Consider the following 24,974-nt stretch of genomic DNA (forward strand, 5'->3'; position numbering starts at 1 on the left):
GAGCCAAAATATGTATCGAATTCGACAGAAGTTCTCCATTGACCTGCCCAATCCCCTGATCTTAGCTCTAAATTGGGGCTTGTGGGAGATCGTTAACTCAAAAATCAATAAAAAAATTAGAAAACCAAAGAAAATTTATTTGAATATATTTTGAATTTATTTGTAATAATTTATAATTTAATATCGTATATGCATACAAAATATGCGTGTGTCATCCAGAATAAAGGATACGCAACGAAATATTGAGTTCACTAGTTTTTTGTTCCCCCCCAATACTTTAGTTTTGTGCACTTATATTTGCGACTTAAAATGTGTTTTTTATACTCTCCACCATATGGAGGGTATAATTAAATTTGTCATTCCGTTTGTAACACAGCGAAATATTCGTCGGAGACCCTATAAAGTATATATAATATTGATCAACATAAAATTCTATGTCGATTTGACCATGTCCGTCCGTCCGTCTGTCTGTTGAAATCAAGATACAGCTAGCAATTTTAAAGATAGAGAGTCAACATTTGGTACAGAAGTTTTTATTACTTGTAGGATGGTTGGTATTGAAAATGGGATATATCGGTCCACGTTTTGATATAGCCCCCATAGAACGGTACCTCCCGATTTTCGGTATTTTTAAGGTTTTAGCTTCGTTATCCTACCAAAATGGCTGAAATTTGATACGTAGTCTTCTTTAGCGGTATACAACTTTCGCCCAGAATTTTGACGGTATCGGTCCACACCTTCATATAGCCCCCATAGAACGGTACCTCCCGATTTTCGGTATTTTTAAGGTTTTAGCTTCATTATCCTTCCAAAATGGCTGAAATTTGGTACGTAGTCCTCTTTAGGGGTATAAAACTTTCCCCCAGCATTTTGTCGGTATCGGTCCACACCTTCATATAGCCCCCATAGAACGGTACCTCCCGATTTTCAGTATTTTGAAGGTTTTAGCTTCATTATCACACCGAAATGGCTGAAATTTGGTACTTAGTCTACGTTGGTGGTATAAAACTTTCCCCCAGAACTTTGTCGGTATCGGTCCATGCCTTCATATAGCCCCCATAGAACGGTACTTGCCGATTTTCGGTATTTTGAACGTTATGGCCTCAATATTCCACCGAAATGGCTGAAATTTGGTATTTAGACTTAGTTGGGGGTACTCAAACTTTCCCCCAGAACTTTGTCGGTATCGGTCCATGCCTTCATATAGCCCCCATAGAACGGTACTTCCCGATTTTCGGTATTTTGAAGGTTGTGTCTTCAATATTCCACCAAAATGGCTAAAATTTGGTATTTAGTCTTCAATGCGATATAAAACTGTTCGCCAGAAATATGTCTGTACAGGTACACGCTTTCATATTGTCCCATTTCTGACTAAAATTCGTCGGTATAGATCCACGTTTCGATATAGCCCCCATAGAACGGTACCACCCGATTTTCTTAATACTGAAGATTGTGACGTCAATATCCAACCGAAATGGCTGAAATTCGTTATTTCGTCTCTCAAGAGTTATAAAATATTCCAGAAGAGTATTATCAGTATAGGTCCACGTCTTCCTATATCTCCATAGAAGCGTACTTCTTGATTTTCGGTATTTTTTAAGTTTTAGCCACATTCTCGTACCGAAATATAGAAAATGTGGTATTTAGACTTCTTTGAGCCTAAAAACTTTCCGTCAGAAGTTTGTCGGTATAGATCGACGTTTTGAAATAGCCCCCATAGAATGGTGCCTCACATTGTTTTACCGAAATTGCTGAAATATAGTATTAAGACTTCTTCATACACGAAAGGAAACTAATTATTCCATTTTACTTCAATACAACTTGTGGTGGAGGGTATAACAAGTTCGGCCCGGCCGAACTTAACGCCGTTCTTACTTGTTTTTGTTTAATAATAATTTTTTTAATAATAATTTCAACTTTTGTTTTGTTAAATACTGAAATCCTTAAGTTTGTGTTTTTTTTTCAATAATACAGATTTAAATAAATAAAACATAAATTTGTTTGTTTTCTTACAAAATATAATTAAAAATAAGAATGTACTGAGGGGGTTCTTAAGTTTTGGCTGATACTGTAGGTATTATTAAAAAAAACTGTCAAAGGTAGAAATATTCCGAGACTTTAATATTTTAAAGCATTGTAGTTAATTTGAAAATTAGTTAGAATTAATTAAAATTTGAAATGAAATTCTATGATATTGGAAATTAATTTCTAATTCTGAAATTGTTGGTAAAATGTTTCAAATAATAACTGAAATTATTTAAAATAGATGCAAAAATTGTATAGTCATTTCAGGTGTGCACTATAGAAGCGGTCTTTCTACATATTGAAATCTCGCTAGAGTTCACATTAGTCCCGGTCCACAGTAGAGTGAATTTCATTAAAAAATTTAGATCAAATTCCCCACTACAGCAATTTCATGATTTTACTCTACTATGGAACTCGATATAGAAACGGAAAATTTCTTGCAAAAATTTCAGTGAAATTACTCTAGTGTGGTATAACGGTACATTCAAATCGATAATTTTGAGGGTTAAAGTTATATGATTCCAAAAAAAATACAATTCCACTTGAGAAACCAAAAGTGGTTTCATTCCGGATTTTTTTTCCATTTTCGGTTTCTGAAGAAGCTAAATACGGAATCAATTCCACTTTCGATCGGAATTGGTTTCTGTGACATGCCTGTAGTGCGATTCTGTAACTCATTAACGACAGAATTAACGACGAATGTCGGTAGTTAACGATAAATTTCGGTTAGTGCTATTCTGTATACAAATTTTAACGATTTTTGTCGGTAAATTTTGTCGTTAATTACCGAAAATTATTGTTAAGTTAACAAACAAAAAAAAGTTGTTGTTAAGTCTAAACGACAGCACATTATTGCAATATTTTGCTGATTTCCTTTAAAAACGGCGTTTTTATATGAACATATGTTAAGATAATAAGAAGGGTACACAACGTAAATTCCGCCTTATTGAGAAAAATGTTCTAAAGGCATTTACATAAGTGTTAACTATGTGGGATAACATGGAGCAGCTTCGCCATTGTTGTGCTTATACCAGCGCCGATTTTATTGAACCTGCATAAAGAGCGCTAAAGAAAAAGTTAAAGAACTTCGATTAACTCATATCTTTCCTTTGGATGATAATTATGTAGCATCAATTAAATCGGCGCTTGCGAAGGCGCAACAGTGGCGAAGTTGCCCCATGCTACCCCACATATGAACGCTGCACTATCCTTTGTTTTAATTATTAAAGAGGGAAAACGTTAGCTAATAGTACGTTTATATATAACCGGATTTAACAAACCCACTGGGTTTCAAATGCCAATTCCTTTGCGTATACGTCAAATAAATCCTCGTTAAGAAGGTTAACCATGCAAAAGGCTATAATATAAACATGGCCTAAAGCTTCAAGAACTCAAGTGCGGTACTGCTATGTAAGACCTACATATATCAATGTCCTTAACACTATCTTTCTAGGATGCTTTCGTTGGGGTAATGCCGTACTGAGGCCAAAACGTGTATAGTATTTCTGTAACCTACTTTGTTCTGTGGTAATCTTATACATTTAGACTCAGCATCACTAACAAGCAGAATGCTAAAATTGCGTATAAACTTGGATTTCCGAACTTTTCATACTCTTCGCTAAGAGAAATTCCATTTAACGTGAGCGTGAATTGAATATGTGAATATACGAACTCAAATGACGGTAACGTGGATCCACAAACATCATTGAAGCTAATTTCAAAGCTCAATAATCATATAGCGAAGCTAGCTCTTTTTGCACTGCTTTGAATTTCCTTACAAAGCGCCACAAACCAAAATATTACCCCAACATTCAATTAGAAAAAAATACAACTGCGCTTTAAATAAAGGTATAAGTGCTTTATCACTTTTATTGTTTTTAAATCACACACACAAAGTGACCTTCAAGCCGATGATCCGGAATGGTTACATATTATTTACTTATTATCCTAGAAAATTCGGTTGTGTTGCTCAAAAGCATCTTAAGAAATGCTTCTTCACTGGCATCCGTAGTCATGCAAAAGAAGTGGCCTTGCTAAATTGACAGCATCCTAGCTGCACCACAATACCCTTGTAAAGATGTAAGCTTGATTCACTTGCACTCATTATTCAACTCCTGTAGTGCGATTCTGTAACTCCTTAACGACAGAATTAACGACGAATGTCGTTAGTTAACGATAATTTTCGGTAAGTGCTATTCTGTATACCAATTTTAACGATTTTTGTCGGTAAATTTTGTCGTTAATTACCGAAAATTATTGTTAAGTTAACAACCAAAAAAAAGTTGTTGTTAAGTCTTAACGACAGTACATTATTGCAATATTTTGTTGATTTCTTTTAAACACGGCGTTTTTATATGAGCATATGTTATGTTAATGAGGAGGGCACACAAGGTAAATTCTGCCTTATTGAGAAAAATCTTATTAAAGCGTTTGCAAAAGGGTTAACTATGTAAGATAACATGGGTCAGCTTCGACACTGTTGTGCTTTCGCCAGACCAGATTTTATTGAAGCTGCATAAAGACCACCAAAGAGAAAGTTGTAGAACTTCGATTAACTCATAACTTTCCATGTCTTATTTATTATAGAGGTAAATCGTAAGCTAACGCTTCAAAAGAACACATGTGTGGTACTGTTATGTAAGATTTATATTATTTCCGTTAACACTATCTTTCTAAGATGCGTTTGTTGGCTTTAATGTCGTATTGAAGCCAAAATGCTACAAGTTCGGATTTCCGAACTATAGGTCATGAGAAGTTCCATTTAATATGGGCGTGAAATGAATAAATTACTCAAATGGCGGTAACGTGGATCCACGAACGTCACCGAAGGGGCTTAATTATGTGAAACCTCAAAGTTCAATTTTTTCCTTTTTTTGCGCTGTTCAGAATTTTCGCACAAAGCACCACAACCCAAAATATGACCCTACCTTTGTAGTTAGAAAAAATAAAACAGCGGTTCACATACATATAGGAGGGATTTTACCAAATTTATAATTTTTAAATCATGCATGTATAAAATACAATTCACTATAATAGCAAGTGACCTTTTGACCAATGATCCTTACATAAATCTGTTAAATATTTTTTTGTCAGTACATAGACATAAATAATGCAGCTTCTCTTGCTTCACCAAAGACGGTGTAGATGCACACGCATATTTTTTTGGTCTAAAAGACAAGTTCTTGTCCACTTCAAAACCATAAATTGGGGATATTCTATAATTTGTCTCGCCGAACTATTACGGTGGAGGCTAATGATATATTTCTTCATATCCTGGAATAAAACCACCAAAATCTATGAGAATCATGCATTGTTCCTCCTAGAAGTACTCACATACAGACTTGACGTTTTTGAAGTTGAAGTTACTCCTGGGTTTCGCATTGTTGGGATACTTGTACATAGACAATTATTGTATGCACCTTCCTTCCAAAACAAGATATTTTTCCTCCTTTGCGCGTTTTATATTCTGCAGTTGCGAAGAAATAATGTTTTTAATTTAAAAATACATTAATAAATATTAAAATATGTATATTATTTGACAATTTGTCTTTCCATCGATATTCGTCGGTATGTGCTAACGATTTCTACAATCGGTAACATATTGTCTGTTCCAGTACTGCAAGAATCTACTAATTTTTACTATTTTTTCCGATAACATAAAGGAAAAAATGTTATCGTAGTAAAAAATAGTAGCTTTTTCCAGGTTCTGGAACAGAGCAATAAAGTTACAGAATAGCACATTCGTTAACTCAACCGAATATTTTCGTTAACTACCGATGTCGGTTCGTTATTAAAAAAAAGTTACAGAATCGCACTACTGTTTTGGCTACCAATATTATTCTGGCTATATTGCTTCCAGAGATATTACGTGATGGCTAATGACATGTTTATTCATACCCTGAAATAAAACCACCAACCCAGCTAACAATTTTTTCCGAGGGCTCTGATATCAGATTTTTTCTGAGATTTTCTGAATTTTGTTTAGAAATGTGGCCGATTTCTCTAATATTTTCCTAGAAATTGAACCGATTTTCTATAAGTTTATTTTAAGAATCTCTGCACATTTTCTAAAGAATCTTAAGAATCGTCATTCCGAATTCGTTCCGATTTCTAATGGATTTTCTAAGGGAATTTTTTTTCGGTTGATGTCGAAGAACAGATTTACTGGTCATAAAATTCGCATATACAAATTTACAATTTTTTTAATATAAATGCAACATATAATAATTCAAGCTAGTGTTGATAGCTTCGACATACTTCTGCACATTGTTCTACTGTTATTCATAAAATGATAACAACAGGCAAAATCATTAGAAAGTTTGAAATTATAATCTTCCGTAAATAGTACATTAAAAGAAAATTGTCTCTGAGTGGGGGTTGTTCAGTACAGTACACGTGTTGTGTCAATATCAAAGGCGTCAGCGTCAGAATTGTTTCCGATTTTTTTCAGAAAATCTGAACTTTTCTCCGAATTTTTCCAGAATTTCCTTCCGAATTCGGACGGATTTTCTTAAGAAAATCTAAATTTTTCATCGAATTTTCCAGAATTTTCTTTCGAATTCAGACCGAATTCTGTCAGAAAATCTAAATTTTTCTCCGAATTTTCCAAGAATTTACTTCCGAATACGGACCGAATTCGTCGCGAAACTCTTATACTTTTTAAGAATTTCCTTAGAAAATTCTTTCCGAATTCGGTGACCACGTCCATACAACTTTCGTACCGAATTCGGTACGAATTCGGCATCAGAATCGGATATTTTTTCAGAAATTCTGTCCGAATTCGATACGAATTCGGAAAAAAAATGTTAGCTGGGAACATCTATGGCATGAATGTATTGGTCATTTAACTTCTAGCAATACATACATACATACTTGACACTTTAGAAATTGAAGGTATTCTTGGGTTATGTATGCTGGAATGCTTGAAGACACCACTTATTTGAGTCACACTCCTTCAAAAAGCAGAAATTGTTTTCTCCTTAAATGATTTGTGTTTTGTATTCGCGACGAAATAATATTTTCAGCTTCAAAATATATTTATTTAATATTAAAATATAATAATTGACATTTTTGTTCACATCGATATTCGTCGGTATGAGTTAACAATTTCTACAATCGGTAACATAAAGTTACAGAATAACACAATCGTTAATTCAACCGAATATTTTCGTTAACTACCGATGTCGGTTCGTTATTTAAAAAAGTTACGGAATCGCACTACTGATAGAAATAATTTAGAAAAAATCACTCTTTTTAGATTACCGCACAAGCCCGGCTAGCTCAGTCGGTAGAGCATGAGACTCTTAATCTCAGGGTCGTGGGTTCGAGCCCCACGTTGGGCGCAAAATATTTTTTTTTTGACATTGTTTCGTTCCTGTCCATACATACTCGTATATAATAAACTCTTGTAAATGTAATATTAAAATATTCAATTTGCGCCGTCAACCCATAAACACTTTTACAAAGCCTCAATAAATTATGCAAATCTATTCATAAGCTACTTCAACTAGGGATCTTACCACAAATTTCTTAAACTTCCAATGTCATGAGCTTGGTATGCGGCCCATTAGCTCAGTTGGTTAGAGCGTCGTGCTAATAACGCGAAGGTCGCGGGTTCGATCCCCTCATGGGCCAATATAGGTTTTTGGATAAATGGATTGTATTGACTAAAATCGTTGACAACGACTTTACAAATGAAGTCATTGGGTTCAAAAGTCAGGGCTGTACGGCGAATAACCGACCTATCAATTTCACGTTTTGTCCCGGCCAAAAAGGCGCTGGTTTTAATCAATGTGTGAGAGCTCACATTGTCATTGTGCACAATGATTCAACTTTTTGTTCGTTTTTCTCAGGAGGCTTCAGACAAATAAATTGTAGTATACCTCCTACTTTTCTCAAGCCATAGCATTGTCAGTTTAGCCGAAGATATCAAAGATTCGTCTGTGACGATCTTATAAACGTCGTTTGAAACACCGAGATCGTATGTAAACCCAATTTTTTTGCACAATCCGACAAGAGCCTTTCTTTAAGCTATTGTCAAATTGTGTTATATCTAACAAGAAAAACCCATTTTGCGGCTAGGTGTCCATACAATATCAAATGTTGGATGGTGGAAGAAATGCTCAAGGATGCCTATGTTTCACCGTATATAACATGGCGATCTGCATTCTCCGTGCACGCACGGCCGTTTTTTGACGAAATTTCACAAAAAAATAATATTCTCCTAATAAGCCAACAATAAATATTAATTTTATTTTTATTCTAAATAATAATTGAAAATAACGATCACCTGTCAATCAAACATTAATACCAACAGGATACAAAAACTTGGACATAGAACGTCGAAATGGTCATCATCGTATGCCCGGCTAGCTCAGTCGGTAGAGCATGAGACTCTTAATCTCAGGGTCGTGGGTTCGAGCCCCACGTTGGGCGCAGCTATTTTTCCCCGATTTTTGAAATGATTACTTAGCTGCAGTATATGGTGGATGAAAAACTACATTATCGTACAAGGCCCATTAGCTCAGTTGGTTAGAGCGTCGTGCTAATAACGCGAAGGTCGCGGGTTCGATCCCCTCATGGGCCACAAAATTAGTTTTTAATCGGTTATAATAGCTTTGGAGATCATTATATATGCACATATTTCTGAGATACTTTGAACGGATAATATGTAATAGGCATTAATATAATGAACATCGGTTCCGATTTATATGAACCATATTGTTCTCGGACATCTCATACTGTATGTTCGTTCACTCCCCTCTCATACTGAAATAGTGTCGTGTCTTTCGTCAATAAAAACATGATTGTTCTGGTTTTTAAATCTGGGGGACACCCACATGACCTTGTATATGTAGAGAGGTGTGGGAACTTGGTGGGTGCTACTCACAACAATGTTTTTGGAGCTGCAAAATCGATTGATCAGCTCGATTTTTGGTACGTTCCTTTACTTTTAAAAATGGTAACAGTGGCAAAAAAATGGTAAAAGTGGTGAACTGTTTTCATATAAATTGTATTCTTCTTAAAGTAAAGGAACGCTTTGCAGGTTAAAAATGGTAAGAAATGGTAACCTCAGGCACGTAAAGGAACAGAGCATTTGTTATCGAATTTTACCTCGTGTAGGTTAAACTTGCCCACCGTGGGACCCAACATATTTTCCCTCCCCATTATAGCATTTAACAATGAACGTAAACAAACAAAACGATTCCCGTACCAGTCACACAAAGCCACAAACTTTTCAACTTCTCTGAATCGTTTCATTCTCACAGCCAAAACAAAACCACAAACTTTTCAATGTAAAAAGATGAAAACCATACGATTGCTAAAATCTACTTCTGTTATGCTTTGCCGAGTCGTTTCATTCACCACCCAAACAAAAAGAATTTTTGGCAAACGTTTGCTGTGCGTTATGGGCAATGACACACCCAGGCACACTCACACACATGTTATTGCTTAACAACCCTATAAGTCAGCATCAGCATACCACAGTAAATTTTATCAACCACCAAATGTTTTTGATTTATTCACATGTGTTTAGTACTATTTCGTTTTCTATCTGCTCTTGTGGAGTTGAGTACTTTTCGCTTTTCGTTCGTACCTACGAATGTAAACAAAACGAAACTAAACAGCGAGCTAACCCAACGTGGGTTATTTTTCGTTTTATATTGTTCCTATAGAAAGAACGAAACGAAACGATTGGAAATAACATAAGGTATTTTTACGTACTCTGGTATTTAAATTAACTAACGGATGACCCAAAACTCACGATATTTTAGGAATACGTTCCAAGTCAAACTTTGGCCCATTTCTGGCTCAATGCCTATGTAAACAAGGAAATTAGCCAATTTGGGTTAAGAGCAACCTAAAGAGGATCCACAAAAAATAACGATTTCATGTGGTTAGTCCGCCGGTGGAATCATCGGCCCATATTTCATGAAAAATGGTGTCGGCGAGAATGTACCCTTCAATGGCGACGATTATCGTACCCCATTATCAGGAGCTTCATCCTGATCTTGACGATACTTCGGATTGAACAAAACGGTCCTTCTTCCCCCACATGGCATCAATAAAAGTATCAGTCAGCTATGCCGACGGAGATATTCCCTAGCCAGTGTGAGTTGAAATTTTCATATACGGACATATCAAAAAACGGCCACACAACCAAGATCCTTATGTATTTAGAGGGTTTTCTGAATTTTGAGATCTATTTTTTGAGTTAAAAAAGTGTTGCGGAGGAAGTACCATTTTGGAAGTAGATCTTATTTTAGTTGGTCAACGTATAGTTTAGAGCTTTTGGACCACCACGTCAGGATGTATGAACTTACGCAGGAAAAACATGATATCGCTGTAAACAGAAGCACAAGGAGTAGCTTAGGTATACATTTTAAAAGGATTTTCCAACAGATTCTAAACTGCACTTAAACAAAAATGTTGATCTTTTGTTGGGGAGGTACCCTAAGGAGGACCATTTTCGAAGTTTAACTTAATTTGGACAACATGTTACGAAGGCCGTATTTTATACCAAATCGGCTGATCTGTTCGAGAGTTATCGTAAGCTCCATCCACTACACATAGTTACAACAAAAATCAAAGAGATTCGAGAGAAGGTCTTAAACTGCACTTTTCCAAAATTGTGTGTGGGAGGTACCCGAAGGAGTGGAGCTATATAGACCATACTCGAACCTGATCTATTTCTGATAGAAATATTACAATCTGCAAATCATGGACCAACTGAGTTACTGCCTTCGAGAGTTATCGTACTCCCCATTTTAGCGAAAAGTGTTGAACTTTTGTGGGGGAGGTACCTGATATGCCTAATCTTCGAATTTAAGGGGGTATGACCACTTACAAATTTTACACAATCGAAAATTTTTTATTGGCTCATTTTAAAGTACAGGTAAAATAGAATATTTTGCAAAAATTTTATTATACATATAAAAAGCTTGTAATTAAGCGAGGCACTTTTTTGAAAAGAAAATTTGACGGATTTATGGAGAAAAAACTATCAGTTTTGTAGTTAAAATCGAAATTTTGACTTCGACGGTTCACAATTTTGTTTTTAAATTATATTTTTTAATTCCGCTTCGCTTAAGTACAAGATTATTAGTTTCTTCATGATCCAACAAAAACATATGCTGATCGGTTTATTCGTTTTCGAGCTACAGTGGGCAACGCAAACTGCTTTAGTAAAAACAGTGTTTCGTAGGTGGCGATTTGTCAGAAAACTGTGCAATATTTTTCAAAAAAAAAAAAAAAAAAAAATGAAAGAAGCTCAAGGTGTGATCTATCAGGTGAAAACAAAATATTCAGCAAAAATTTGGTAGATTTCTTGTAAAAAATTCATGAAAATTGCATTTTTCGTGCTCAATAAGTGGCCATAACCCTTAAACTAAGTTTGTTCCAAATATTATTTAAGCCAAATTTTGAACCGAATCGGCTGATCTGTTCGAGAGTTATCGTGCGCTCCAGCCAGCCAGGCGACAGACGGACGGACATGGCTATCTGCAACGAATTTCGTGGAAACATACTTGGGATCTAAAACCGTTATTTCGATAAAGCACATATTTGGTCGTATCAAAGTGTTTATACCCTTGTTAGCATAAATGCTGAGGGTATAACAAAGGGCTACAAACATAGAAGTTAAAAGCGAGATGTTTTTTAACGAATGAATGGTTGGATCCATTGTATTTGTAGTGGTGCTTGTGATGAACTTCCTGTTTGTCATTGTGTTAGTTTTGATTTCTTCTCACACATACATAATGTGTGATAATGCAGTGCTAGTGAACTCCTCCTGAAGTTATGCCCTCATTTTGAAGTTCGGTTGCATATAGATAATTGAGTCTTGTTGTCAACGAATATACATTTGTTCCTTTCTGAGGAGACATGTTGAAGTTTTCTTCGAGTCTGTGCTCTTTTATTAATATTTTTTGTTTCATTGAAATTAAAACCGAGAGTAGAAAAGGTGGTAGATTAGGAGCCATTTTGCCCATTTCTGTTTGATCATTAGCCTAAACACATCACGTTGAATATTGTTTGAAATTGGAGCAAGATATACCAGTAAATTGTTTGTTACAACAAGTGAAATAAAATTTGTTATCTTGTATAAATTGTTTCTTGTATACCCAAAAAGATTAATGCTGGCGGAAAAAGTGAGTAAATTGCGACTCGTTGACTTTGCAAGTTAGCAACTTTTCATTAGTTATATTTCTTAGCTACATTCACTGCTGAATTCCTACACCATCAACTTGGCGGCTCCAGTGTATGGTGTTCGGAAAACAATATTCTGGCAATTTTGCTTTGAGGTGTATTCCATCATTGTTTAAGAAAGTTCTTGTATTGTAGAACTTTTGAATAATACACAAATCTGCAATAGCTGGGTTCATTATTTGTAAATCAGGTGAATATTCCCGCTATTCTCTTACTTTAACAAAAATCTCATTTCCAAAATATATTCACCATCTGTTATAGGCCATACATTTCTAAACGCACATACCAGTTTTTTGCCCTATCCATCTGTAGGGAGAATTGTGGTGGATCAGTTCTCTCGCAATATTCATTGTAACCATTAGCACGTTTCTGTACCTCCTGGTTTGTAATTGACGGTGTGATCGATTTGGACAAATTTGAAAAGTGCAAAACGCGAAGAAATCTGCTACAATCCATCCTGCTTGGCTCGAAGTGTTAATCATTGGAAATTATAATATAAATTCTGAAATTCTCCAATCAATTACTGGCTTAGAATAGTGCAAATTTTAAATCGATTTTGTTAAGTTTGCCATCGTTGAGGCAATAGAAGTGTGTGAGTATGTGTGACTATCGATCTCAGTGCAGTTGTACGTAATTTCATTTCAATTGCAATTAAAAAAAAAAGTAAGCTAACAAAATCTTAAAAACTCGGATTATATGGAAAGTGTTGAGGGCATAAGGCCTATTAATTTTGCCATTATTAAATTTATCACACTCTACAGCCCAAAGGAATATTACCATTTGCAACATCATCTTGGAATGAAAGGCCTTTCATCGATGGATCCCGTAAAAATGTAAGTTGGTCTGTTTTGCTTTTATTGGTTTGTATTGGAGCAACCAAACTTGGACCTTGCTCATTTATTATAACACGCCTTCTCTTAATACGGTGGTACACGGTACCGTTACTCTCCAGATGAGATTGGATGCTCTAATAAAATCAATTATTTTATTATTTTAATATTGGCAAAAATAACTGTTTAAAGCCCGAGAAATAGGTTAGATTTGTTTTCTATTCAGCGGAAACTGAGCTTCCATTTTTAATTTGAAATCGGGTTATGTGTTCTAATCAGTAATACCAACTCCATAGTTCTTGTGTACTACAGTTTGAGGGTCACTGTGTCAATAGAAAACCTAATCCGTATTCAAATTAAGAGTGTAAAACATAACTAGTAAAAACAGAGAAGAATTCGGAGACTCTGACATCTCTGAAAGTTAACTGTTGTGTCTCAAATTTTTTATATTATTTCTTAATTCTGTTCTTCTTATTTCTTTTTTTGTCAAACCTAAATATTATCAAAGCGGTCATTGACCTCAACAGAAATACCAGCTGTTATAGTTTGAACATCATTGCGATCGATATCCACACACAGTATCACAAGTTTATTGTGATTTAAAGAATCTGCTTTTCTGTTTATTTAATATTTATATTTTTAATATGTTTGATTTATTACATTACTCAAAATATTATATAAATCTTCTTGAATTATTTTCATCTAAAATTATTAGTTTATAAATATGTTTAAAATTGAATTTGTTATTAAATCTTTGGCGTATATAGCCATGAACTAAATTCGATTTTAGTTTGACTTAATCCAGCTCCAGAGGTTAGCAAAGGGGGTGCTGCAAGTATGGGTTACCAGACTATCATAGTGGATACTAGGTAACATGGTTGGGAGGGCTCATATCTCAGTGTAACACCACCAGCATTGGGCAAATCCGGCTCAAAGGTAATAATGATGTTGTCCTTCCTTTAAACTACCTTCCTTTTTTTCCTATCGTATATGCATGCTTTTATATTAACTTTTATAAATTTGTACTGTAGCTTTTTCTTCGATAGACAGTGGCAAGAACCCCACCCACCGACGAGCAATAAGGCTGCGGAAATGAAGCATGCCATGCCACTTAAGTCTATGTCAGGAGCATTGAAGAGTTTCTCTTCTAACTTGGCCCTAATTTTCATAGGTTATATGCTACATATTCAACAACAACTTTGAGAGGAATTGTTACATTCTATGAGATGTTGCTTTGAAGTTACAAAGCAGAAAATTGGGATTTCGGCTCCATGCTATGTTTATAAATTACTGCTTGAAAATTAATTTCAATGGTCTACATTATGGGATCCCTCCTAAAACACTTCATTTCAGTCATACTATGTAGAACATGTTAACAGTTCGCAAATTCTGAATGGGTGAAACTCAGATTCATCGATTGTAAAACATTTTTAGTTTTTACCATATATTGAAGAGAAATTGTTAAATTGTGTATATGGATCAGTTATTTCAGAAGTACGTATTATCAGGGAATATGATGACCATGGTGATATTCTTCCTTATTTTAGTGTTGCTGCTAATATTGCGTGCAATCGATACCACCACTACAGTTTTATATCGAAAGCAACTGTTACAAAATGTATACTTAAAAATTTTTCAACCATACTTAAAATAGTTACTTTCTCACGAATTTTTCCCGAAATTCAAATGACGCTCGATTTCATGCATTATTTTATAAAGTGTATCCATCTCCAATTTGTACAGTATCATATGCTTCTTATCACTTAAATCGAAATGATACTCCAAATGTCGCAGAATTGTCTTTTTATGTGTACAGAATGGCACCTCTGCTTACCTTTTTATTTCCAATGAAATATATTCCAACGCCATTTCTTAAAAACATGGTTTTGATTAATTTTTTTTCCGATGATTTTCAGTAATTACCGACATAAAATACAGACAAAAATCGGTAAAAATTTTTATACAGAATATCAATTACTGACAAATATCGCTATCTTTCGTCATTTGTCGTTAATTCGATCGGTAGAGAGTTACACAATCGCACTACTGAAGAAGTCCCTTCCTTTTAATCCATGATTCTATAGAACACATATGCCCGGCTAGCTCAGTCGGTAGAGCATGAGACTCTTAATCTCAGGGTCGTGGGTTCGAGCCCCACGTTGGGCGCATATATCTTTTCTCGCTATTTTAAGCATTTTATTCTATCGAATGCAGTTAAAATACTACATTTGAATAAACATCTACGGATTTCACGCGTGGCCCATTAGCTCAGTTGGTTAGAGCGTCGTGCTAATAACGCGAAGGTCGCGGGTTCGATCCCCTCATGGGCCAAGATAAGTTTTTGATTGCCATTAGACGCATTACCACCCTAAATCAATAAGTGGTATTAAAGATTTGCATCATAATTGAAGGTGGCGAAGGTAATAGAAGATTCTAGTAACCTTAGGTCAGCTGATACTACATAACAACTTACCCACCCATTTGCCAACTCAGAACATTCAAAATAGTCATGTCAATCAATGTCTCAACTTCGGGGACGGGACGGGTCGTTCTATGTTCGTGTATATCAATCAAAATATGGATATATTACAAGGGGAACTAGAGAAGTTCCTGGCCTAGCAATGAAAACGTTGACCACGCCTTTTTTTCTTAATGAGCGAGAATCAAATGAAGTCCTTTGGTTCCAAGTCACGGCTGTACGGCGGATGGACCCATAAATTCCACGTTTTGTCCGGTCAAAAAGCCGCTGGTTTGAATCTTTCGTTTTTCGAATTTCTCAGGAGGCTTCAAGCAAACAAATTGTAGTGTGTACCCCTCTGAATTAACCGTCCTACGTTCCTCAATCCGTATAGTAGTCACATGGTCAGGCGACCATTTGCTTCAAAGTGCTTCTTTCATGAACAACATTCGTTGGATTTGTCTCGCCTTCGAAGACCCCCACAGTCGATTGGTGTTTTGTTTCGGGCTCATACGCGCAGATCCAAGATTCGTCTGTGACTATCTTTTAGACGTCGTTTGAAGCACCGCAATTTCTTTCTAACGAGAAAACTCATTTTTGTGGCCAGGTAGTCATGCAATGTCATATGTTAGTTAGAGGAAGAAATTCCCAAGGGTGCCTCTATCACACATTAAACCAGATTTTCATATAAAGATTTAATTTGATCGATGCACTCTTCTCGTGATAATCCACGTCGAAATTTGTGAAAAATGATCAGACGAAAATGGTTACAAGTAAATCCCATTTTTTTTGGAATATAATTTTTTTCAAGTCGCTGTAAACAACACAACACATGATCGTATGTTAAACTGTCCTGAGTAGGTTTAGGCCAGAAACTGTCAAACTTTTCGAGAAAAGTCAAATGGCGTCTACACCGCAAACTTTTCTAGTTCCCCTCGTATGATAGTACGTCCGAAGATAAGATTGGCCAACTGAATTACGACTCACATGACATGAAGCATCTTCGACTGGAGCTATCATTGATTAGCGATGTATATTAATTTTTGTTCAAATGTGTATACCGATTTATGCAAGAATTATTGATCCGATGAGTTTATGGCTAATTTGCAAATATGTATGTATGTATGTACGTACATATTAGTTAAATAAATTATCATACATTCACGTGTGGGGTAAAGTCCATTTCGAGGATTACATTGAACAATTTAACGTACAAATTGCAGACGATCGACATATGCCCGGCTAGCTCAGTCGGTAGAGCATGAGACTCTTAATCTCAGGGTCGTGGGTTCGAGCCCCACGTTGGGCGCAATATACTTTTTATATCAATAAATTTCGAATATGAAAATTTCCAAAAATGATGTGATTGTTTGAACTTCAACAACAACGGAGGAGATTATTAATAATATAACATGTTACTTACGATCATTTGTAAAAATATATTTTAATTAATTATAATAAATACTTATGCCAACTTTAGTGGTTAATATTACACCTTTGTTACGTGACTGATATGTGGCCCATTAGCTCAGTTGGTTAGAGCGTCGTGCTAATAACGCGAAGGTCGCGGGTTCGATCCCCTCATGGGCCAATTATAAGTTTTTGAGACGGAAAACATGGATTCGGATAGAAAGTTTTGTGGTTTTTAGAACTGATGAAACTTTTCTCTGGAGTGTGGAGAAGTTTCTAGAAGAATCGGCTTATACAAATTTCACTTAGCAGCAAGAACTCACTTTCATCCATATTGTGGGCTTTCTAAAAAAACTTCTCGAAAAAAGGCAAAAATGCAAAAAAATAAAAATTTTCTGGAACACGTCTTTTTACCCATTGTAAATCAATCCAACGATCGATCTGTGAATAGAAAATAACCCAGTTTTTATACCTCAGAGGATAACGAAAAGATCACTACATCGTTACATGCCCGGCTAGCTCAGTCGGTAGAGCATGAGACTCTTAATCTCAGGGTCGTGGGTTCGAGCCCCACGTTGGGCGCAGCATCCTTTTTATTATTTTTTAAATAAATTTTAATAATTTGTCTTTAATTACACTGTGCTACAAAATTTGACTAAAGAAATAATCAAGCGTTCTGATGAAAAATTTCTATCGTTTCTATCGACAACGAAAATAACATTGGTTCCTTTGGATTAATTCGTTTTTTTTTTTGTTGTTTTATAACGGGAACTATAGTAAACCGATTTCATTAGATTTTCCCGTTTTCGAAAGCAAACATAATTTCCTTTTTGATAAAAAATCATTATATTGTTTGGTAACTTCCAAGTAGCCTAGAGCACGAGGAAAATCATTTTCCCGTTTGTGATGCGTTTTTCGCACTTCAACCATTAACCGAATTCAAAACTTGATGACTTGTTCGAAAGAAATTATTCGCCCTTTTAAAATGAAAAACAATGTATAGAAATCTATTGTGACAAATAGAAGTTATGTATGTCCATTTAAAGTTGAAAGTTTTAGAAACCCCGTTTTTCACTACAATTGCCGTTATAAAAAAACGGAAGTGATCCAAAGGAAAGGTATTCACGATAGAATTTTTGCATTATTTTTGCATTGTATTGTAAATTATTCTTTTATTTTTTTGTGCGACTTGGAAAGGATGTGTCGGCCCATTAGCTCAGTTGGTTAGAGCGTCGTGCTAATAACGCGAAGGTCGCGGGTTCGATCCCCTCATGGGCCAGCAAAAACTAATCTTTTATGTATATACAGTGTTGGCCAAAACTAAAGCACCCCTCTCAGTACATTTTTATACCCTACACCATACTGTGGTAAAGGGTATTTATGTCGTTGGGCATTAGTTTGTAAAATGCAAAAGGAAGGAAGATAGATCCATGGTTCCTTTTAGGGATATATGGTAACATGGGGCGCCTTCGCCACTGGGGCGGTTACGCCAGCGCCGATTTTCTCGCAAACTACAAGCGCTAGAAATCCGTTAAAGGCTAAATTGCGAGGTTAATTATCTCCCAAAAGTTGGCAGTTGTGTCATAGGTATGATAGCGGACGCACGCGGTTTATGTTTCAGGGTATTGGGAAAAATAATTTTGGTAGGTAGGGTAAGTGCACCAGTAGTCGGCACTTTAAGGATTCTCGTATCTTCAGCCGTATGTCATTCCGAGCCTAAATATCCAATCAAATTAAATTTAAGTTGTTATGATTCGTTATTTTGTGTAGTTTTAGATTATATAAACAATTTTTTTGATTATTTCTGTTCAGCATGCAAAAAATGCAATTTTAGTGAAATACTGCTTTTTCACCAGTAGTCGGCACCATTCCCCAATAGTCGGCATGATATCATCCAGTAGTCGGCATGTTGTATTTAAATAAAGAAAAAATGCATACTTTACATTTTTTCTTAAATATTTGAAAGAACTATAGCTTAAGCATTAGTTATTTATAAATTTCTTGTTTATTACATACGTTTCTATTGATTTTACTTCAAAAAATAAGGAAATTTAAACATATTGTTTAAATAAATTAGTTCGTACCAGTAGTCGGCATCTATTACCCAGTTGTCGGCACCCCACAACGTACGTACTTAAAATCATGGCTAATATTGCTTAAAATCGCTAAAGTTCCTTTCAAATTGAAACTATTTTACTATTAATTAGCCTTTAAAGTATTTCTTTAGTATTTTTTTATAATATTTAGCTAAAAGTAATCGATAAAAATCAATGTTTATAACCCCATGCCGACTTTAGGCAAATTTTATATTTTGTTGTCCCTAAAGTCGGCATCAGCAAAAATTGCACAATTATAAATATTTTTTAAAAATTTCTTTTTCTGAAGTGTTCTTTTAACTGTTCTCTACCTATATAACAAATATGTTGCGGAAATTTTCTTCATTTTAAAATAATTACAGAGCTTATAAGGTTAACATCTCCACAATTTTTTTCTTAAGAAACATGCATTTTCGGTTGTGGTGAAAAAACCTCACTGACAAAAACTTAAATTTCGATATAATAATTGGTCCTAGCTCAATGAAATTTTATATAAAGTTAGCTGACAATATTGTTGAAGAATTTTAAGGAATATTTTCCTAGTTTGTTTTTTTAATTTTTAGTTATTTGAGTTCAAATTCAAAAGGTGCCGACTACTGGTACATGCCGACATTAGGTGCACTTACCCTATGTTTTGTTGTGATATCTTATTTACCTTTTGTGATATCAAAAACATATTTTATACCGTTAGAAGACAAGTAGTGAATAATATAAATCCCAATAATTCGCATGAAAAAAGCAATTACAAATATCAATATACCTATTAATATTATGAAATATGTAAGGGCTTGGGCGCCTACGCCATGATAAGGGTGTGGTGGGTTAATTTTCGAAATTTGTCATATTTAACTTAAATTATTTATGCCATAGATATAGCATACTATAATGTGAAGTTAACATCAAATATTATCCTAAACGTATATTGTTTTAGTAATACATATTATGATTTTTGTACCTAAATTCAAGGTACCTAGTTCAATTAAGTACTAGAATCTGGTTCTTTTGTGCATTTTAGAATCATATTTGATTAGTCAAGAGAAATCATGTTCCTTTTTCGCATAAGTTATATTTAAGGAAGAAGTTGGTAAATTGCAGTTTTAGAGTCCATTGGATAATGTTCCGTATCGATGGCGATGCTGCCCCATGGGTTGGGAGGCTTCGCCACTTTTTTGACATTTTGTAAATTCTCAAAAATAATATTTTAAAAACAAAATTATAACCATTTATATATCAAAACTTATAGTCAAGATATGCTTATATTTTTAATATTTGAATAAAACTTTAGCGGTTTCGATATGAGGATATTTTGAACAAAAATGTGGCGAAGGCGCCCCATGTTACCATACATAGAATAGCTTTCTGAGTCGATTTACGCATGTCCGACTGTCCATGTATTTTTGTAAACAAAGTACAGGTCGCATTTATTGTCCGATTCGCATGAAAATTTGGGAAGATATTTTTATTGTCCCAAGGACGAACGCTACTTAATTTGGTAAACATCGGTTCAGATTTGGATATAGCTCCCATATACATTTTCGGCCTATTTGAGGTATTTGGTGCACCAAACATGCAAATTCTGTTTGATTTTGATAAGTGTGTCCGTTTATATTTGGATATAGCCCCCATATATATTTTCGCCCGATTTGAGATATTTGGAGCGCCAAACACGCTATATACGTCCAATGTGTAACAGAATTTGGTCTAAAAAAATGTGCCAAATCATGTCGAAATAGGTTAAAATTTGGATTCTTATTTTCGGCCACTTTCACGTATTTGCTGCACTCACTAAACACGCTATTACATCAGTATCCATCATTCTGTTAATGAGCTCTGGCTAGTTCTAAATGTTTTGAGAGATTTTCCTTTTGCTACCGGCGTTTCGTTTTTCTGCAAGTGTCTATATACTCAATTGTTGTGTTTAGTTATCATTTGATGAGCTTTCTAAAACTTTTAAGTTTATAGAATCCAAAATTTCCAGTGATACCGCCCGTTATAACTTCAATACATCAGTATTCATCATTCTAATATGTACCAAATTCTGGCTTTTGCAAATAAATGATGCAACTGCACTCTAAACTTTGAATTTTATTAAATTGACAACTGAAATGTGAAGAAATTTCCATTAGTTTTTAAAATTTTGACCCTTGGACCCATATCCATGCTTCTCTCGTACGACCCACCACTCCCCCGAAGAAGTACGTATGTCCGATATCAGTTTCAAAATTTTTTTCACTTTTAATCTTCCCAGAACAAATACAAATGATTTTAATCATACAAAAAAATTATATTTTACAAAAGGTCTGTTCGTTTACTCAATAATTTGTACAAATTTGTACAAGTCCAGTAACTTCTTGCAATCGACTAAGGTATTTTGCATTGAACTGTACAGTAAACGAACAACATCCAGTAACAATTTGTACAAATTGTAAGTAAACGAACACGCAAAAAGTATTGAAGATTTATGCATCGGATTTGGTTCAGTTGCATATGTTTTGACCATTAAATTTTAAGGTGTGTTATGTATTTTCATATTTTTTCAAATTTTTTGTTGTATAACGTGTCAAAATTTATATATTCTTACATTTGAGACAACAAACTACAAATAATTGCAAAAAATACTTAATTTTACTTTCAAAAAAATATTTTAAATATTTCCTAAAACGTGCAGTTTTATTGCAAATGTATTGGCCACCACTGTATATGAAATCATATGAAAATTTTGATATATTAATTTCTTTGCATTGGTTTGAGAGTTACGAATTTAACCACAAAGAATAATTTCAGATTACAGAACCTTGTGTACAGATTTTCACCGCCTTCATACCTCTTACCTACAAACTCATTTTCTTTTTAATGCCAATTTTCATAGTCTGGCATAAGACTAAGTGGATAAAACTAAAGAACAACAAAAACTATTGAAATCCTTTATTCTGGATGAAACAACCGCAACCTTTAAGCGCAGAGGATATTAAATTATTAATTATTTCAGGCGAAATTAATTTTTTGAAAATGTAGCTTAAATCAAGATACTGAAAATAGATACTGAAAAGATACTATACCCAACGGGCAACGGTTAAAGCCTAAATATTGGAAATGCGGACCACGATAGTCTGGATTTTTTTCTCGGTGCAAGGCGTGATGTTGCTTTATGCTGAAGAAGACATGCTACTTAGATGGACATTCCCGGAAGACAACGAAACAAAACATGTATCGAAAGTGGTTAAGGAGTGATTCCAAAACAATTCGACAGAAATTCTCTTGTTAACTCAAAAATCAACTAAAAAAATGCAAAATCAAAGAAGATTTATTTGAAGTCGCAAAAATACTCTTGGAAACTATATAGCCTCCAATAAGACTGTGAACCGAAATTTTGGGGCAGAGATAATTCCATTTGGGGATGAAACCCTTCATGCTCTCAACCTAATTATTGAAGCACTTTTTCCACTCCGATTGACACACCCCCAAAACATGATTATTGAACACTTCAACAGTATCATATGGTGACGAAAATGTTGATCACGCCTTTTTTGTTGATGTGCCAAGTCAGGGTTGTACGGCGGATTACTCATCAATTCCACGTTTTGTCCTTCCAAAAAGGCGCTGGTTTGAATCGATGTGTGTGTGAGAGGTCACATTGGTATTGCCGTGCACAATGATTCGTCTTCTCTTCGTTTTTCGAATTTCTCAGGAGACTTCAGGCAAGCAAATTGTAGTGTACCACTCAGAATTAACCATCCTACGTTGCAAAAGCCGTATAGTAGCCGAAGAGACAGGCGACCATTTGCTTCGAAGTGCTTCTTCCATGACCCCCACGATGGATTGCTTTTTCGTTTCGGGCTCATACGCATAAATCCATGATTCGTCTATGACGATTTAATGAACGTCGTTTGAAGAACCGCGATCGTACTTATTCACAATTTCTTTGCACCAATCGACACGAGATTTTTTTTGAGCCATTAAAATTGTGCGGCCAGGTATTCATGCAATATCAAATGTTAGTGGAAAAAATGTCGCTATCACATGGTACATATATAAAATGGCGATCTTGCATTATCCGTTCACACACGGTATAATTAATCGACATACAAAGATTTAATTTGATTGTTGCACTCTTGCCATGATTATCCACGTCGAAATTTGTGAAACATGATCGGACGAAAATGCTCACAACACAACACATCATCGTATGTCGAACTGTCCTAAGAACACTTACGATGAATACTGTCAAACTTTCCAAAAAATGTCAAATGGCGTCTGACAACTCTACGTGAAACTTTCCCAGTTCCCCTTGTAAAAATATATAAAATGGAAAATTTTAGTGTCGGGATTATCGAGACTATTCTGTATATTTTTTCACAACGTATACTTCTACAAAACTAATTGTCGTCACAGACTTAAACCAATTTTTTCGACTGCTCAGCAGTCATTTTAGGTGGTGGTGGTATAGATTCTTAGAGCCTTTGGATTAAGAGAAACGATGGACGCAAAAAAAAAAATGTATCGTTGTAAACAGGACCACAAGGAAATAGAGACTTACTTTCCTGTTCCAGAATTTTCCAGAATAATATAAGGTTCTCGAGAGTTTTATCAGAATTGTGTAGATTTAAATATCGTGTCGTCGACAGGATAAATATGCCCGGCTAGCTCAGTCGGTAGAGCATGAGACTCTTAATCTCAGGGTCGTGGGTTCGAGCCCCACGTTGGGCGCAGATTTTAATTTTTGGTTTTTAAGCAGTTTCTCTAAGGATGAACGCCAACTCTTACAACTAATTGACCGTAAAAGTCATTATTTTTACATGGGGATGACATAATAAGGAAGAACTGCCTTAAATATGTTTATAAGTACATATTTATCCACATACCGGTAGTCGAAAAAAGCTAAACAAAATTAATTTCTATTTTTAGAACAATTGAGGTGAAATTTTATTCAAATCAACACTCCACATTTTTTTGCTCTCGGCTGGTTTTGAACACATTTCTGATTTGTAGCCAAACACACTACACACTAAGCCACTCGTACAAACAGTAAGGGAAGTAATTAGTTATGTGAGGGCCATTATATATGTGCTGCCTGATAATCCGGAGTGTAATGAGCACTGATTACTCGGTAATGCATTAAGTAATGACATGTGTTTACCAAATTGTTGCTGTGTAATACTTTTGAATATGTGTTTTTGTAAGATTTATGTGTGAGTTAAAATAATAGAATATTATTTAGATGAATAACACATGCCCGGCTAGCTCAGTCGGTAGAGCATGAGACTCTTAATCTCAGGGTCGTGGGTTCGAGCCCCACGTTGGGCGCATATAATTTTGTGTCATTCTGTCCATGAAAAATATGTCTAACATTGGTTCTTTTCCTCTCTCGTATGGAGAAAGAAGGTTTAAGGCGCCAAAACGACCTCGATAATTTGTGAAACCTTCGGTTTCAAACCAATAATGTAAAGTGCAAAATGTATATTCTAAAGATATTGCCAAATTAGATATGTAATATTGTCCTCACAAATATGATGTGCCCTAAATATGAATATCGACCATTTAAAGCTTTTGACCAATCCCTTTAAGAATATATAGCATTGCTTCGACAATGCAAAGAGTTGTGCCAATCATGTCTTTGATCGTGTTAACAATATGTATGATAATATCCACAATGTCGAGTTATGAAATTGTGGTGAATTTTGTTATTGTGAGTTTATCTTTTGCCTTTTATATATATTCCAACAATGAGTTTTTTGTTTGCATTTCTTCAATTATGGCTTGGATGAGTGAAGAATGTGTAACTACATATTTCTCATTAATTAATAATGTTTTTTTGAGATATACCGGCACAAACTGTAGTATTTTTGTGTTCATTAATGGAAATATTACTTGGGAAATGTATATGAAAATTATTTACCACCAATATAAATAATTTCAACAATTGATTTTCTGAGATGACAATACTTTTTT

General features: G+C 34.9%; 12 non-coding genes across 12 annotated transcripts; all 12 read left to right on the forward strand.

Moving 5' to 3' along the window:
* The first annotated feature begins 7,294 nt into the window (after window positions 1-7,294).
* On the forward strand, window positions 7,295-7,367 carry TRNAK-CUU (transfer RNA lysine (anticodon CUU)). Its single transcript has one exon. It is a non-coding gene; the product is annotated as a tRNA-Lys (tRNA).
* Window positions 7,368-7,585: 218 nt separating this feature from the next.
* Window positions 7,586-7,659, forward strand: TRNAI-AAU (transfer RNA isoleucine (anticodon AAU)). Its single transcript has one exon. It is a non-coding gene; the product is annotated as a tRNA-Ile (tRNA).
* Window positions 7,660-8,387: 728 nt separating this feature from the next.
* On the forward strand, window positions 8,388-8,460 carry TRNAK-CUU (transfer RNA lysine (anticodon CUU)). The gene has a single exon. It is a non-coding gene; the product is annotated as a tRNA-Lys (tRNA).
* Window positions 8,461-8,537: 77 nt separating this feature from the next.
* TRNAI-AAU (transfer RNA isoleucine (anticodon AAU)) lies at window positions 8,538-8,611 on the forward strand. The gene has a single exon. It is a non-coding gene; the product is annotated as a tRNA-Ile (tRNA).
* Window positions 8,612-15,154: 6,543 nt separating this feature from the next.
* On the forward strand, window positions 15,155-15,227 carry TRNAK-CUU (transfer RNA lysine (anticodon CUU)). The gene has a single exon. It is a non-coding gene; the product is annotated as a tRNA-Lys (tRNA).
* Window positions 15,228-15,318: 91 nt separating this feature from the next.
* On the forward strand, window positions 15,319-15,392 carry TRNAI-AAU (transfer RNA isoleucine (anticodon AAU)). The gene has a single exon. It is a non-coding gene; the product is annotated as a tRNA-Ile (tRNA).
* Window positions 15,393-16,755: 1,363 nt separating this feature from the next.
* Window positions 16,756-16,828, forward strand: TRNAK-CUU (transfer RNA lysine (anticodon CUU)). The gene has a single exon. It is a non-coding gene; the product is annotated as a tRNA-Lys (tRNA).
* Window positions 16,829-17,036: 208 nt separating this feature from the next.
* Window positions 17,037-17,110, forward strand: TRNAI-AAU (transfer RNA isoleucine (anticodon AAU)). The gene has a single exon. It is a non-coding gene; the product is annotated as a tRNA-Ile (tRNA).
* A 328-nt stretch (window positions 17,111-17,438) lies between these two features.
* Window positions 17,439-17,511, forward strand: TRNAK-CUU (transfer RNA lysine (anticodon CUU)). The gene has a single exon. It is a non-coding gene; the product is annotated as a tRNA-Lys (tRNA).
* Window positions 17,512-18,134: 623 nt separating this feature from the next.
* Window positions 18,135-18,208, forward strand: TRNAI-AAU (transfer RNA isoleucine (anticodon AAU)). The gene has a single exon. It is a non-coding gene; the product is annotated as a tRNA-Ile (tRNA).
* Window positions 18,209-23,659: 5,451 nt separating this feature from the next.
* On the forward strand, window positions 23,660-23,732 carry TRNAK-CUU (transfer RNA lysine (anticodon CUU)). Its single transcript has one exon. It is a non-coding gene; the product is annotated as a tRNA-Lys (tRNA).
* Window positions 23,733-24,256: 524 nt separating this feature from the next.
* TRNAK-CUU (transfer RNA lysine (anticodon CUU)) lies at window positions 24,257-24,329 on the forward strand. The gene has a single exon. It is a non-coding gene; the product is annotated as a tRNA-Lys (tRNA).
* The last annotated feature ends 645 nt before the right edge of the window (window positions 24,330-24,974 follow it).

Source organism: Musca autumnalis, unplaced genomic scaffold (assembly GCF_047663935.1).
Source record: "Musca autumnalis isolate F117 unplaced genomic scaffold, ASM4766393v1 scaffold_3, whole genome shotgun sequence".
Lineage (NCBI taxonomy): Eukaryota > Metazoa > Arthropoda > Insecta > Diptera > Muscidae > Musca > Musca autumnalis.